General features: G+C 48.0%; 1 long non-coding RNA gene across 1 annotated transcript in view; it reads right to left on the bottom strand.

Annotated features, from left to right (window-relative positions):
- Positions 1-10279, bottom strand: part of LOC138850171 (uncharacterized) — a 195460-nt gene extending 185181 nt beyond the window's left edge. Inside the window, exon 1 of the long non-coding RNA XR_011389780.1 lies at positions 10113-10279. This is a non-coding gene — a long non-coding RNA (uncharacterized lncRNA). The remainder of the gene's footprint in view (positions 1-10112) is intronic.
- Positions 10280-12893: the final 2614 nt, after the last annotated feature.

The raw sequence follows: 12893 nt of genomic DNA, 5'->3' as shown, positions 1-12893 counted from the left end.
GGAGAGAGAGAAAGAGAAATAGCTGCAGGGAACTGACTTTGGACATGGCCATGAGATGGCTTTATTCACACTGCACCAGCACGTTCCATGCAAAGGAAGTACAATGGCTCTGAATTACATTCTGGCTTAAATATTGATCCCGATAAATTGCTTCAGGCAATGCAGATGAGAAATTCTGCTAGTTAGAATAGATGCTGGTAAACTCTGTGACCGTCCCCGGGAGGTGAGAGGCAGTTTAATTTCCACCTTTTTTGACATCCCAGGAAGCCTCCAGCCCCCCTTCCCATGCTCTCCCCCAATTCTGTGCGACTTCCGGGTTCCCTCCCCATCTGTTTCCTGGTGCGCAGCCTCCATTCTGCTTCTGCACCACCGCACGCTTGACCTCCGTCATCCGCCCACTACACCAGGAGCTTTCAGATGAAAAGAAACAAATTCCTTAGCTTAACAATAAACAGGGGATGAAATCTCCAAGAATTCGACACCAACCACAGAACACGCTCGTGAGCTACACTGGTTTCCTCCCACACCGAGAACAGACAAGGCAAGCACATAGCGCACACCAAGGAAGGTTCAAGACACGGCAACAGTGCGGTTTCCGCTCTGCTGGCCCAACTGACACAGGAGGGGAATGGACTAGAAGGAAATCCTGTCTGATAACTGTTACAGATCCCACTCCTTGGTAAGAAACAACTGATTCCCTGTGGTGTGGAAACACACACACACACACACGCACGCACGCACGTGCCATCGGTCAAGTTGCAGAGCAAGCCTGCCTTGGGAAAGTGTGGCCCTACAGTCAAATGCTATCATATTTCTGACCACTTGGGTTTGGGGCAGAGCTACCCACGACACATTTTCAAACTAGGTTCTGTGCTGTGTTCACTATGTATGTTATGCCACCTCCAGGTGCTGCCCATGACCTTGGAGGGCTGGATCAAGAAAAGAACCAACCAAACAAAAAATGCAGATTCTGAAAACCACGAGCGCAGCACAATAGTTTCCATGAATTTTCAAGGGCTTGGGCCAAGGCAGAAGACGAAAATGGAAAAATCGAGAGGAAATCTCTCAACCTCAATGCTGCTCACTGCAGACCACATCAGGTTGGCTTGAAATCTACTAACAGATTACATTGGCTCTGGGAGCCTTCAAATATTTGGGCCAGGGTGGGGTGAGCTGGAGAAATGCCTTTTTTAAGGAGGCATTTTCACCCTTTTCTGTTCTTTCAATTTTTGTAAGTGATTTCTCAGAACAGTCTTCAGCAGCTGATACAAATAATAAACCCTAAAAGGCTGAGACTGCATTTTTGATGACTCAGACTAAAGCAGAGACTTCACAGGTCCTGAGCTCTGTGATCATTTTTAACTGCCTTAGCTGGTCATCTCCGTAAGCTGCCATCAACGTCCACCTTTTTGGCTTCCAGAAGCGGCCAGCGGGTGGACTCTTAAATTTGAAGTCTGGGTCTACTGAAACAAATCCAGGAAGCACCCATAAAATTATGACATGAGGCTTTTCAGCAAAAGGAAGGGATGGGCAAGGGTTGCTATTTTTGCCCAATTCATACAGGGCGATTCTGAGCTTTTTAGAAAAGTTTGGCTGTCCTAGGTCTTGGCATCGAAGTCTTCTATGGAACAGCCTGGAGGCATGGGAAGAAGGATGAGGACGGGGCTCCCACCACTTCCAAGCACATGAGAACAGCTGTGCAAAACTGGGAGAGGGAAAAAGTAACCCCTGCTTTCCACCCATCCTGCCCCCTGCTCCCGTGCCCCAACCTCCTCTACCAGGGTCCTGTCTGGGGATTTCTCCAGAATACTCAACAATGTCATCTTCATCATCCTCTCCCTCATTGTTGAGCTCTTTATATACAGTTGGTAACAAGTTCTATATGCATTGCTTCATTAGTCCTCATACTATACTTACAAAGTAGATACTATCACTACCATTTTATATGTGATAAGCCTATCGCAGAAATTTTTTATTTTTTGAAACATTTATGAATGTATGTAAGTATTTGAAATGTAGACTAACAGAGAGAGAGCCACACACAGACCAAGATCTTCCATCTACCAGTTTATACCCTAAATGCCTGGCCCACTTGTGCCCAGGCTGAAGCCAGAGGCCCAGAACTCCAGCTGGGTCTCCCACGTGGGAGGTGCATCAGCAGGAACCTGGATCAGAAGTGCAGAGTAGCTAGGACTCGAACCAGCAATCCGATACGGGATGCAGGTAACCAGAGTAGCAACCTAACCTGCTGCACCACAAGGCTTGCCTCCTACTCAGACATTTTAAATGACAACTCCTGGTCACAGCTGGGAAAGGAAAGAGTCACATCTCAAATTGATGTCTTTTGACTCCAGAGCCTGCACACTTAACCAACTCAGAGAGAAAAGAGGCCTTAGCTTCATTTGCCAGGGACGTCCTCAGATACAACAGAGAAAAACACAGAAGTCAGGAAACTTGGCCTCCATGTAAGGTTAGGCCAAACCAAATGTAATGGTATAGAATGTGAGGAGATTTTAGATTACAAAGCAATAAGTTCATCAGTGCATACATTATCCACTGAATCCCAAAGGAAAGGGCACAGATTTCTTTAGTCCCAGAAAACCGAGAAGGCCTCTCTTTGAAGACTCCTGGTTCTAGAGAGAGAAATGAAAAGCATATGAAAACATGAGAGTGCTGTGACTTTAATATGGTCTGATGTGTCCCCTAAGTGTTTATGGGAGTTAGGTCCCCACAGTGGCAGTGTTAAGAGGTGGGACCCAGGAGGAGGTCACAGGGACACTGTCCTTGGAAGAGATTAACGCTGGTCTTGCAGAGTGGGTTAGTTCTCACACACCCCCAACACACTTGCTCGGCCACTTCCACTCATCGTGGCTGGTTCCCCATCTGCTCCCCCACCGTGCTGTGACACAGCCGGGGGCCCTCACCAGGACGCCAGCACCACACTCCTGGACCTCCAGAACTGCGAGCTAAGTGAGCCTCTTCTCTTGATGAACTGCCCAACCTCAGGTATTTTGTTACAGCAACATAAAACGGGTTAAGATAGAAGGACAGCGAGATGCCTTGCCTCCGAGGAGTCTGCCAATGAGAACTAAAGATGAGAAATGTGACAATAACACGTGTTTTGGTGTCATCTTCAAGAATGTGTATGTGGTACAGTTGAAAGTGACCGTAGAAGAGTTCTCACCAATCAGAGTAGCAAAACCACCAAATCTGCATTTATCTGACATTTTGAATAATGCCATTGCTAATAACCTTTTTGGCCTATCTTGTCAGTGCCAAATTCACCAGATCAGGGTATGAAGTGTGCCAGATACAGGAATGATCTGACAGGACATCATCCCCGTTTGCTGGCTAATGAGGATGATATATACCACAGAGCATCTGCAGATTACATTAGTGGTAGAACTATTAACTTGGTCTACAAGTAATCTGCACAATCACTGTTGGACAGCATAGGTCATCAAAGACTTTAGGACAATCTGGGGACCACATAAGAACCAGAATGCCTGGGGTTCATAAGAGATTACCAGAGACCTGGATTCTTCCATACCTAGCACAGAACCTCAGTGTCAGTCATGCAGTTGAATAGGAGTGGATCCCGTTGACAGATGTTCCAACCTCTGTGCGTGGGAAGGAAAACCAATCTCGTATCACAAGGAGCCAAACGCCTTCAGCCAGAACAACCCTTATAACACAGGTAGCCAGGAGATTTGGATGTGCAGGGTGAAACCTGAGCACAGATTGGGCGATTTGTGGACAGCGGCAATGTATTTCTTACAGTTCTGGAGGCTGGGTAGCCCACGACCGAGGCACCAGCAAAGCTCCGTGTCTGCCTCGCTGCTGTGTGCTCACATGGAGGAAGGAATGCCAGGGCTGAGCTCACTCTCCTAAGTCCTTGTATGAGACATCCATCTGTTGGTTTTGTTTGTTTGTTTGTTTGTTTTGTTTTTGACAGGCAGAGTTAGACAGTGAGAGAGAGAGAGACAGAGAGAAAGGTCTTCCTTCTGTTGGTTCACTCCCCTAATGGCCGCCATGGCCGGTGCTACGCCGATCCGAAGCCAGAAGCCAGGTGCTTCCTCCTGGTCTCCCGTGCAGGTGCAGGGCCCAAGCACTTGGGCCATCCTCCACTGCCTTCCCGGGACATAGCAGAGAGCTGGCCTGGAAGGGGAGCAACTGGGACAGAATCCGGCGCCCTGACGGGACTAGATCCTGGTGTGCTGGTGCCGCAGGCTCATTCATCAAGCCCCAAACTCCTCCAAATTCTCACTCTGAGCTCCACCCTCTCAGGGGTTCCTTCTTCTAGATCATCCTCAGAGTAACCGTCAGCTTCTGCACAGCCTCCCTCCTCCCATTCACTGCAGCTGTGCTCCGAGGGGCACGGGCTCAGGTCTAGCAGGGCTAGGGAGCAGGAGAGGTCCACCCCTCGACACACCCCAAGCCTCACAGTAGGAAAGCACACCGTGGCATGCACACCCCCCATGGCAAAATGCTCCACACCACTTGCTAGACACAGAAACGGGGTTGTTCCGGTGAGGCGTAGGTCTGCTGACCCCCTGACCACACGACTTTGGGTTCTGCTCCAGCTGCAGTTGGAAAGAAAGGAGACATTCGATGCTAATGAGGTTTGGTTCTTGTCTCAGCTTTCTATCATTTCTGCCAGTAGACACTGTGCAGACCAACGCTCAGCTTCATTCTTGCCTGATTTTTCCACAATGCTGATGGACCTTGCACTTGAAGCCCAGCTTCTATTAACTTTCTTTTCTCCAGTCTACCTCCAAACACAAAAAAATGGTTAAAAAAAAAAAATAAGAAGAAAAGGAAAAAAAAAAAAAAAACACATGCTGGCTCTGATAAATCTTTAAAAAAAAAAAAAAAAGCAAAAGCAAAATTCCAAACAGCTTGATGGTGGTTTGGCAAGTGGCAGGTTTCTCCACGAGACAGAGAACCTGTGGGTAAAGGGTTAAAAGTGCGCAGGCCTCCCTGGACGGTCTCCTCTATGCTGCTAATGGAACCCAAGTGCAAACCTTGGCAGGAATCGAACATTAGCTCATGACAGGTGTAGGCTTCATGCTGGCTGCTGCTGCATTTCCAGCAGAAAAAAAAAAGAAAACTCGGGGACACGGGGACCACTCCCTGACACAGCAGGCTGGAACAGACTGCTTTGCAGAGAGCTCCTCCGGCTGAAATAATTCCCTCTAACAACTTCCTCGACACGCTGTCGGGATGGCCTGTTTCCAAGGCAATGGCTGATGCATGGGGATATAATAGACATCATCTGTGATCTTGCAGAGACAAAGTTGCCGGAAGAGCCCTGCTGCGTTCTTTTGATAGAGCCATCCTCACCAAACGGGGTCCCCCAGACACACGCTTCCCAGCAGCCTCGAAACCATGATATCGCTCACATTTGCTGTGAATCTGGGGTCACACACTCCAATGTGGGAGCCAGAGAGGCACCTAAAGGACCGGAGCAGGCTAGATGCAAGCCGCAGAGCGCCTGCCGGGCTGCTCCAGGAGGCGCTTCTCTAACAGACTTCTCTGCAGTTCTTTTCTGGTTGAAATGAGTCCATAAACAACGTCCAGACACACTATCAGGATGATCTGTATTCTGAGCTGAAACCTGCCTCCCAGATTTTATGTCTACCAGGAACCTCAGAAAATAACCATATTTGGAAATGGGTCTTTGCAGATATGATTAATTAAGATGTTTTGGGTGGGCCCTAGATTCAATGACTAACATCCCTTCCCCCCCCCCCCGCCTTTTTTTTCAAGATTTATTTATTTATTTGAAAGTCAGAGTTACAGAGAGAGCCAGAGAGATCTTCCGTCTGCTGGTTCACTCCCCACACAGCCACAACAGCCAGGCCTTTGAAGCTACAAGTTATATCTAAATCTCCCACATTGGTGGCAGGGGCCTAAACCCTTGGGCCATCTTCCGCTGCTTCTCCCAGGCCGTTAGCAGGGAGCTGGATCGGAAGTACAACAGCTGGGACATACACCGGCACCGCATGGGAAGCCAGCATCACAGGTGGCCACCTGCTGTGCCATAACTCCTGCCCCAGTTAGTGCCCCTTTAAGAGCAGAGACAGAGAGACAAACACACACACAGAGGAGAGCGTTATATGAAGTGGAGGCAAAGAACGCACTGATATTGTCTACAATTCAAGGAATCCCAAGAAATGCAGGCAAACCCCAGAAGCTAGGAGAGAGGCACGGGACTACCTGTCAGAGGGAGGACTTCTGCTGGAGTTTTCTCTTGCTTGAGAATTAGTTCATTAACTAAGAATTAATTGTTTGCTTGTAAAAGAAGAACACCTTTTGTCAAAATAGAACAGAAGCAAACACACTCACGAGCCTCTGTGCTATCTGGTCTCTCCTCTGTAAAACCAACTCACTCTGGCCCCTTTCAGTCTGCTGGGTGTTAGTCCCACTCCCTAACAATACTTGGCAATGTCTGGGGACATTTTTTATTATTATGAGCTGGGAGAGTGGATGGGGAGGGAGGGTTTCTACTGGCTTCCAGAGGGTAGAGGCCAAGGATGCTGCTAGACATTCAACACTGCCCAGGACAGCACCAGCATTGTCACCATCATCACCACCACCACCACCACCACACCACCATCATCATCACCACCACCACCACACCACCACCACACCACCATCATCACCACCACCACCACACCACCACCACACCACCATCATCACCACCACCACTATACCACCATCATCACCACTACCACCACCACCATCATCACCACCACCACCACACCACCACCATCACCACCACCACCATCACACCACCACAACCACCATCACCATCACCACCACCACTACCACCAGCACCACCACCATCACCACCTCTCCACCACCATCACCACTACCACCACCACCACCACCACCAACAAAGAATTATCTGGCCCCAAACACCAACAGTGCCATGGCTGAGAAACCACATTCTAGAACATTACATCTCAGTGTCCTAGGGGTTCCGGGCTTACGTTCACAAGCATCACATTGCAAGCTTGTGTGATTCCGTCTCTGGCATTTCAATGAACCCCCTCTCTCAAAAGCAAAGTTCTCACCAATCATCAATATGTTTTAAAACTTTGTAGACCACAAAGTAGTCTAACCCCAATCCAAATTCAATCTTCCATCTCCTCCATCCTGGCTCCCAAACTCCCCGCTCTGGCCCCGTCCTTCCGAAAGGCCCGCGGAGGCTCTAGGAACTCCGATCCGCTCTGCGCACGCAGGAAATTTGTAGTTAATCACTTCAACCTGCTTTGCTTTAACAGCGATTTTCTGAGACCTGTTTATTGTTCTGCTGTTTGGCTGCTCTGGAGTTATCTATGACCAAAGTCTTAACATTTATTTGGAGAGCAGAAGAAGGTATATTTTTACTCTCACATCCCTTCCAAGCCCCTGAATTAAATTAGTGTGAACTTTCCAAAATAAATTCACCTTTGAGCCCAGAAGAAGCATGGAAAGTTTCAGCCCAAAAGGAGACCTCGCTGGAAACTCAGGAGCAAATGAAAACGGGGATTACAGAGGATACTTCTCTGCACTCCAGCACTCGCCGTCACAAAGGCTTGAGTATCTGTTAATATAAGATTCTCCAACAGGGCAGATGTATGCAATCCAGGATTGACTTTCAGTTCCCTTCTCTGCAGAGGCTAAGAAAAAAACAACTGGAAATAAACAGAATGGAGAATTCCGCACATGTGGATCTAATTCTGCACCATGTCACTGGTTAAAACCCAAGGAAAGAATGCTTTATCAGAATGAGAAGAGGGATCAATCAATCACAGAAGAAGACCCCTGGTCCTGTCGCTCCACAAATGCCATTTGTTGGACCACAACTGTGGTCTAGTAGCGTTTGTCAACAACTCCAAGTTAACATTTTATATGGAAGGCCACCTTGGTTTTTCCTACAAAAACCGTTCGCATAGCTCTGGGCAATCTGCAACACAGACAAAGTGGTAGGGCAATTGGAGCTTGTTTTTTCTATTAATGCTCAACTTTGAAAAATATTTTCCAATCACCTCCAACCTCTGGAATAGTCAAAATCTGGAGAACTGGAGGCATATACCCTTCCAAAAACCCATCTGTGCAGCGCCAGCCTGAGTCATGGCTGCTTCATTTCAGATCCAGCTCCCTGCTAATGCACTTGGGAAAGCAGTAGAGTAGGCCCAAGTGCTTGGGCCCCTGCACTCACGTGGGAGACACAGAAGAAGCTCCTGGCTCCTGGTTTCAGATTGGCCCAGCTCCAACTGTGTGGCCATTTAAGGAGCGAATCAACAGATGGAAGAGCTCTCTCTCTCTGATTAACTGTAACTCTCTGAAAGAGAGAGAGAGAGAGGATGAGACAGAGAAAGAGAGAGGTCTTCCACCCTCTGGTTCACTCCCCAAATGGCCGCAATGGCCAGAGCTGGGCCAGACCAAAGCTAGGAGCCAGGAACTTCTTCTAGGTCTCCCATGTAAGAGCAGGGACCCAAGCACTTGGGCATCTTCTGCTGCTTTCCAGGTGCATTATCAGGGAGCTGGATCAGAAGTGGAGCAACCAGGGCTCAAACCAGCGCCCATATGGGGTGCCAGCAATGTAGTTGGCAGCTTTACCCATCATACCACAGTGCCAGCCCAAAAGATAAATCTTTAAAAATAAATTCATGTGCTAACTATGATTCTATCCACAGAAAGCTCAAATATTATTAGTGAATGCAGAATCAAACTAGTGTAGCATTAAAACTACAGAAGATGTGTTGCCCCTTAGATAAAGCTGTTATTTTCAAATAGTTTTTAGCAGTAACGGAAGGCTTTTCTTGCACCTACTCTCAATACACATGCACAGTTAGGGGCAGAACATGAATATATCAAGTGTATAAAACAGGGGTCCCAGAAGCTCAGCTCCATCTTCCCCTACAAGACCCCTCAATACTCTTCTTTGTTTTCCACTATCTTAATAAACACATGAAAAAGTTTCAAAACAAATTATTTTCATTTTTCAGTGGATTGACTTGGCATTTACAGCGAGTCTTTATTTAAGCCACAAGAGTATATAGCTATATTGCTCCCAGATTTTTTGGCTTATTTGTTTTTGAAAGGTGGAGAAACATACAGAGAGAGAGACAGAGAGACAGAGAGCTTCCATCGCTGGTTCACTGCCCAAATGCCTACATCAGCTGGAACAGGGCCAGGCCAAAGCAGGGTCTGGAAATACAACTCAGGTCTCCCATGTGGGTGGCATGAATCTAATTACCTGAGCTGTCACTGTTGCCTCCCAGGGTCTGCACAGGCAAGAATCTCGAATTAGGAGTTAGAACGGACTAGTGGGATGTAGGCATCTTAATCAGTAGGCAAAATGCCCCCTCCCCTAATTTTAACAGTGCACAGAAATGGTTACTGGGGAGTATAACTGGGGGTGTTGACTTTTTTATTACTTGTATTCGTTCTGTATTATTTACCTCAAAAGGTAGTTTTTATTTCTTAAAAAATGTATCTTGAAAAATATTAATATTTTATCAACTTTCCTTTTTCATTCACTGTTCTTTTAGAATGCCTGTACATTGGTAAATAGAAAAGAGTAAAAGGGAGAAATTCTGCTTTCCTTCTTCTCCTGTAGTTTGATCAAACCGACACACACTGCAAGGCTAGAAAAGCAACCTAGGCACCAGCCCACCGGCGTTTCCATTGAGGTAGCCTTTATGAGTGTGAGATGGCTGCACCATGGTTCTGTCACCGCTGATGGTCAGCGGTGACTCTGGCCATGGGCAGCTACACAGGGATCCCTGCCCTCCCTTGTGGCCCTCAACATACCTCCCATCCCCTTGCACTGGGGCATTCCCGTTTCAGAAGCAGGAAGACCCTTCCTCCACCCAGGGTATGTCCTTGGCACAGACGAATAAAACCACAACACTCACAACCTATAGTCTACCTGGATATTGGGTAACTCTGGGTTCCTAATGAAAGCATTTAATCACATTCACAGAGACTTTCATTACATTTGGAATGAGAAGACGTCTTTTACAAGTTCCTTCACCTGAAAACAAGCCCCAAAATGCACATCATCATTAAAACAGTAATCGCCCCCTCACAACTGTCATTCTGCCAGAGGAGCTCACGTGATGGGGGTCTTCGACATCAGGGGTCTGCGGAAGCTCAGGTTCCCTAAAATATCCTTAGTGCTCCCCTTGAAACAACCGGGGGCCATCAAAGCAGCAGGAATGGTGGCCTGTTCCCGGCCAGCTCTGACAGACGCGCCGCCTCTTATCTCACCAGACACATTTCCAGGGGAGCTGAGCAACACAAGTGCACTGAGACTGGCACGTGGTTGGAACTATTTCATTTCAGAGGAAGAAAAATTGAGCAATCCTGGAAGAACTCCATATTCATCTTTAAAAATCTTGTTTCTAAAGTCCCTCTTGAAAACGAGTTCCTCCCCCGAGCAGGAAGGAAGGGTCTGGAACAGCTGGCCCTGCGCTGGGAGAAGGTTGATCGCGAGCCCCTTCCTCCTTGACTTAAAGATGAGCTCACACCCCCAGCCCCTGCAAAAGCAAACTGCACACGCTGAACTTGCGAGACTACGCGAGGAGGTGCGGGCTGTGTCTGTAACAGGAGCAGGGTGTCAGCGGGTCTACAAGTCCGGAAACTTACCCCGACGCAAGCAGCGCCCACAGGGTCAGCGATGAGCTGACTGGACCCTGGAGAAAGTCGTTTACTTCTCAACTGAAGTGCCCCAAGAAAAGGCAAAATCGACATTGCCATGGGCAGCTGCAGCTAAGGCCAAAGGAACCTGTGCCAACCATGTTAGGTCAAAACACACTCAGAGCAACTTCCTCCGTAGAGCCCAGTGGGAAAAGTGAGATACAGGGAAACAAGCTGTTCAGAGAAAATGGAAGTAAAAGGTAAGTTCACTGTGGTGCAAAACATTTTGAAATCCATGCACAGACTTTCTTCAATCTGCATTTTCCATTAACTTCCTAAAGATTCCTTATCTGTACGGATTTCAAATTTTTGCATCAAAACAAATGTGTATTATTATTATTATTTTTTTTTTTTGACAGGCAGAGTGGACAGTGAGAGAGACAGACAGAGAGAAAGGTCTTCCTTTTGCTGTTGGTTCACCCTCCAATGGCCGCCGCAGCCGGTGCACTGCGGCTGGTGCACAGAGCTGATCCTAAGGCAGGAGCCAGGTGCTTCTCCTGGTCTCCCATGGGGTGCAGGGCCCAAGCACTTGGGCCATCCTCCACTGCACTCCCGGGCCACAGCAGAGAGCTGGCCTGGAAGAGGGGCAACCGGGACAGAATCCGGCGCCCCAACCGGGACTAGAACCCGGTGTGCCGGCGCCGCAAGGTGGAGGATTAGCCTAGTGAGCCGTGGCACCAGCCATAAATGTGTCTTTTAACTCTATTTTGTCATGACCTTTTTGAAGCACCTTCCAAAATCCCATTCTAAATAAATAGGCAAGGATTCCCCCAATCCAACGTTCTTCCCTATGACAGCAGAACCAAGTGTAGAAGGATATACTACGGGTTGTTAATATTCATAGCAGAAGGGAAGAAAAGAGGAAAAGGAGTTTAAAAAATAAGAGAGAAACAGTAGTTAAATTAAAAAAAAAAACACAGCATAAAAATGTATTACATGGAAAATAAAGATTGAAATCCTATTGGGGCTGGCGCTGTGGCACAGTAGGTTAATACTCCACCTGTGGTGCCGGCATCCCATGTGGCCGCCAGTTCTAGTCCCTGCTGCTCCTCTGCCAATCCAGCTCTCTGCTGTGACCTGGGAAAGCAGTGGAAGATGGCACAAGTCCGTGGGCCCCTGCACCCACATGGGAAACCAGGAAGAGGCACCTGGTTCCTGGCTTTGGATCGATGCAGCTCCGGCTGTTAGTGGTCATTTGGGGGGTGAACCAACGGACGGAAGACCTTTGTCTCTGTCTCTTCCTCTCACTGTCTGTAACTCTCTCTCAAATAAATAAATAAAATAAATAAATAAAAATCTTTTAAAAAAAGAAATCCTACCTATGGATTTATTACAAATGTACAAAAATGGCCTGTACACAAACCTGAACTGGAAGGTGACACGCATAGAAACTTACCTGTGTTCAGCAAAACTATGGATGATTTTCTTAAAGCTATGGCCGTGATGCATTTTATAAATATGGATGATCGACCTATAAATAAATATGGATGAATCGACCAACAGTCGGTACCTTCTGATAACACACTGGTTAGACTAGTTGTGTCGCAGCAAGATACAAATGAGATGATTTTTTTAAAGATTAATATATTTGTCTGAAAGGCAGAATTACAGAGAGGTAGACGCCGTGAGAGAGAAACAGAGGTCTTCCATCCGCTGGTTCACTCCCCAAATGGCTGCAATGACCAGAGCTGGGCCAATCTGAAGCCAGGAGCTTCTTCAGTCTCCCACGTAGGTGCAAGGGCCCAAACACTTACGCCATCTTCTAGTGCTTTCCCAGGCCACAGAAGAGAGCTAGATTGGAAGAGGAGCAGCCGGGACTTGAACCAGCACACACATGTGATGCTGGCCCTGTAGGTGGCACTTTCACCCACTAAGCAATGGCACCGGCCCCAACAAGATGATTTTAAAAGTGGGTTTGAAGGCCGGCGCTGCGGCTCACTAGGCTAATCCTCCGCCTAGCGGCGCCAACACACCGGGTTCTAGTCCCGGTCGGGGCGCCGGATTCTGTCCCGGTGGCCCCTCTTCCAGGCCAGCTCTCTGCTGTGGCCCAGAAGTGCAGTGGAGGATGGCCCAGGTGCTTGGGCCCTGCACCCCATGGGAGACCAGGAAAAGCACCTGGCTCCTGGCTCCTGCCATCGGATCAGCATGGTGCGCCGGCCGCAGCACGCCGGCCGCGGCGGCCATTGGAGGGTGAACCA

The sequence above is a fragment of the Oryctolagus cuniculus genome, chromosome 6, assembly GCF_964237555.1.
Source record: "Oryctolagus cuniculus chromosome 6, mOryCun1.1, whole genome shotgun sequence".
Taxonomy (NCBI): domain Eukaryota; kingdom Metazoa; phylum Chordata; class Mammalia; order Lagomorpha; family Leporidae; genus Oryctolagus; species Oryctolagus cuniculus.
This window is presented reverse-complemented; position numbering and strand designations above follow the sequence as displayed.